General features: G+C 32.0%; 1 non-coding gene across 1 annotated transcript; it reads right to left on the bottom strand.

The window, feature by feature from the left end:
• Positions 1–2,210: 2,210 nt before the first annotated feature.
• On the bottom strand, positions 2,211–2,373 carry LOC120367805 (U1 spliceosomal RNA). Its single transcript, XR_005582087.1, has one exon. It is a non-coding gene; the product is annotated as a U1 spliceosomal RNA (small nuclear RNA).
• Positions 2,374–4,054: the final 1,681 nt, after the last annotated feature.

The following is a 4,054-nucleotide window of genomic DNA, read 5'->3' on the forward strand; positions in this document are numbered from 1 at the left end:
AGGATTAGCACTCACTCATATAAAAAACTTTTATCAATAAATCTGGACAAAAGTAGTCTAAAAATCATCACTGGTTTTTGGAGATACTTCAGGATCTTGCAAGATCTTAGGGTAAATGAAAAGAATAACATTTTTTACCACTACTACAAACAGAAAATGTTTAACACATTTGTGTATATGCAATTTATTATTGCACATCTTTGAAAATGTGCTGTTCATTTATATTCCCATGTCTTCACTATTGTCAGGAAAAGGCTAAATATTTTAAAATATCATAATGTTGGAAATACTAGACATGAAATCATATTGAAACATAAAATAATATTCTTTTAAAATAAATGTTATTGAATGAATCGTGAAGCTTCCTAGCTAAGAGTTTGTATTTTAAGAAGTTCAGTTCATATTTTACTATCAGATTCTGAAATATAAAAAAGGAAATAAAAAGTTGCCACCAATTAATGTGGAAAAAATAGGCTTTTTCTCAGCAGCCTGTCAGTCTAGAGATTTTAGTAAAAATTTTAGTAAAACATATAATTTTTGGTAAAAAAAACATGTATTTTTTGAATCAATTCAGCAATTCTGACAGAAGTTAGAGACCATAAAAAAAAATTCTTGTTTTATGCTGGTGAGATAAGTGAGGAGCTACAATCAGTGGAGATGACATTCCAGCAGAGTAAGAGCTCCAACTCTGAAAATACATCTGCATGCGTTTAGCTGTACCATCCTTGCTAAGTCACTTACCTCTGCCGTGCTTTCTACACCTGCAAAATAGAAACAATAATTACTAACTTATCAAACTATTTTGAGATGAAATTCATTAAAATTGATAAATTGAAAGTTCATACAACAGAGTTTCTTTTTTTTTTTTCCAGTTAGCAAATGAGATATGATTTAATGTGGAAAAAATAGCTCAATTTAGTAAGTATAGACTAGAGGGAGATAGTTCAGAGGCATCACGGAGTGTGTTAATCAGGATTCTCCGTAGAAACAAAGGCAATAGAACATCTATCTATCTATCATCTCTCTCTCTCTCTCTCTCTCTCTCTCTCTCTCTCTCTCTCCTTTCTCTCTTGATTTTAAGAAATTGGCTTACTCAATTATGGACACTGATAAGTCCAAAATCTACAGTATAGACAAGCAGGCTGTGACTTAGGGGAGAGTTGATAGTGACGTTAGAGTGAAGTTGATGGTGAAGGCAGATTTTTGGCAGAATTCTCTACTTTTCAGGGTAGGTCTGTCTTTAGATGAGACTCTCCTGCATTACAGAGGTACATTTCGTTACTAAAAGCCTACTGATATAAACATTAATCCTATCCAAAAAGTACCTTCACAGAAACATCGAGAATAGTGTTGGACCAATATCTGGCCTAGCCAGGTGGACACATAAAATTAATCATCACGGGGACTGTCGTTTGGGCTGGAGACTCATTGAATGTGAAGTGGTGCAATTTATCAAAAATATTAATGACAAAAAGAAGTAGTTGTGAGGGAAAAATTATATGAAATTTAAAAGGCCTGTAGACCTGGGCAGAGGGCAAGTAAAGTCATGTTAAGAATGTGAGAAGATTACATGCCAACCCAGAGCCAGAGAAGCTTCCAGAATACTAGAAAGGAAAGAGAATAGTAACCCACGAGCGAGACTGAACGAGCTTGCCTAAAGAAGCAGACACAGCTGAGGGTAGAACAGTGCTGTAAGAGCAAGAGCGGTCACCATTCTCACTCATGACAGAAGGAATAATGTGAAGAATTAGAAGAGACCGTAAATATAAATGCTTTTTACAGCAGTGAGTCAGTATTTTAATCAAAGGAACATGAGCCAGATATTATATTTAAAGATGAAATTTACTTGGGGAGTTTGTAAATTAAGGATAAAGCAACAAGAGATCATAAAAGCTAAAACATACAAGAAATTGAGAGGTTATTCCCTACTTCTCTGATAATACTATACTGTCCCTTTACTCTATGGCTTGAGTTTACACTGATCTGTGTTGAGTAAGATACAGACATTACTTAATGAATTAAGCGATGGTATCCTGCCCTTAATAGAAATACAGTTTATTTAAACTAGAGAAGTACAAACAAGTAAATTAATGAATTTACATAGATTTAAAGCAATAAGTGTTCTTCAGGGAAGAACTGAAAAAAAAATTAGATAAGTTTTTGGCAATGATAGCTATGCTAAACAATTTTTGTTGTTGTTGTTTTTCAACCAGGGGAAAGCGCGAACGCAGTCCCGCACTACCACAAATTATGCAGTCGAGTTTCCCACATTTGGGGAAATCGCAGGGGTCAGCACATCCAGAGTGCAATGGATAAGCCTCGCCCTGGGAAAACCACCTTGTGATGATGGTATCTCCCCTGCCAGGTAAGTATAACAATTTGTTTTATAAACCGAACATGATGAAATAGTGGCATTAATTATCTAGCTGTGCAACAGGCAACCCCATAAAATATCTCAAAATGATACATACAATTTGGCAATTTTTACTTTAAATTAGGCCATTTAAGAAATTTCTTATCATGTAGGATCCATCTTTATTAAAAAAAAAAAAAAAAAGAAAGAAAGAAAGAAAAGAGAAACACTTGACTTAATGGAAGGATCACAAAATAAATTTGCATTGCTCAGATTTTTTTACCAAATCAAAATTACAAAGTAAAGTGAAAGAACAATTTGGTATTTTAAAAATATACATTTAATAACAGTGTACAAGTAATTGCTAAATTTTGAACTTCTTTAAACAAGTCACTTTTAGATGTAAGAGACGAAATTGGTGTCAATCTAAGTAATAATAATTATAGTATTCAATTACCGTTGAATATAATATATTTAATTAATAAAAGGAACTTGATTCAATATAGAAACAATTTAAATAGCAAACAAAGTGACAGGGAATTTAATAAGATTTTATTACTTGTCTCATTTGTAAACCAGTGTATAGTATATGGAATATTATAAGAATCAAATGCCATATTGTATTAATAACATAATACCTATCACGAACCAGACAGTAGTTAAGAAAAAATAGTACGAGTCAACCAAAGAAGCAATTTAATATTAGGCCTTTTGAAGAACTTCTTGGTAATATGGAAATATCTGGCAAATGGATGGAATTAATTAGCAAGGGGTGAAAGATCCTCATAATTTGCCAAATTCGTCTTTGCTAGTAATAAAATACATGTAATTTTCAATGTAGAAGCATCAAAGTCAAAAGATCAGTTTTAGGCCCCTGTTGGCCCTTCAGTAATTTCCTCCCTGGAATATAATAGTCTAGAAAGTTTCACTGAAATTACGTCTTTCAAAAAGAACAACTACCAAGTAGAATGATATTTCAGTAAGCCTGGTTTTAAAAGTATTTAATTTGACTGTTGTAGAGTCATATATGCAATGTATTCCTTTTTTTTTTTTTTCATCTATCCAACTTCTTGGCCATTTCAGCATTTAAAGTGAAATTATATTTTTGAATATTTTACTTACGTAACTGCTATGAGGTAAATACATAGGTATATGTGTAAAATCAATGTCTTTAACAAATATGTGTAGCATATTAAAGAAACAGATTTATAGTGTATACTATAAAGGACATAGGTAGAATTTTGCACATTTATTAATAATCTTTAATAATTATTTGTCTTTTATATACATCATTACTACCCAATTTATGATGTTCTTCCTCTCAGTGACTGTACAGTCTAGAAAGAGTTATAGAGAAGTCAAACTTGTGTTAACATAAAATGATGTCTTTATTGGAGAGTGAAAAGAGAGAATGAAATACATTAGACAACAGGAAGTTATCTAAGATATCAATTCGCCTAAATCCAAAATAAGTAATTTCTTGAAACAAAAATAAAATATAATCCATCTAAAAGAGGAAAAAAATCATTAAATATTAAAATTTAAAACTACAGAAGTATTTGAATTTTGATTCCACCAGAATAAAAAACTGGGGCAAAACAGCTACCTCTCCAGCATTTGTTTGAAAGAACAAAAAGAAGAAAAGGAAAGAGTACCCATTACAAAGGTCGTCTTTGTGGACTAAGACCAGGCAGAGAAAAA

Source organism: Saimiri boliviensis, chromosome 3 (assembly GCF_048565385.1).
Source record: "Saimiri boliviensis isolate mSaiBol1 chromosome 3, mSaiBol1.pri, whole genome shotgun sequence".
Classification (NCBI taxonomy): Eukaryota; Metazoa; Chordata; class Mammalia; order Primates; family Cebidae; genus Saimiri; species Saimiri boliviensis.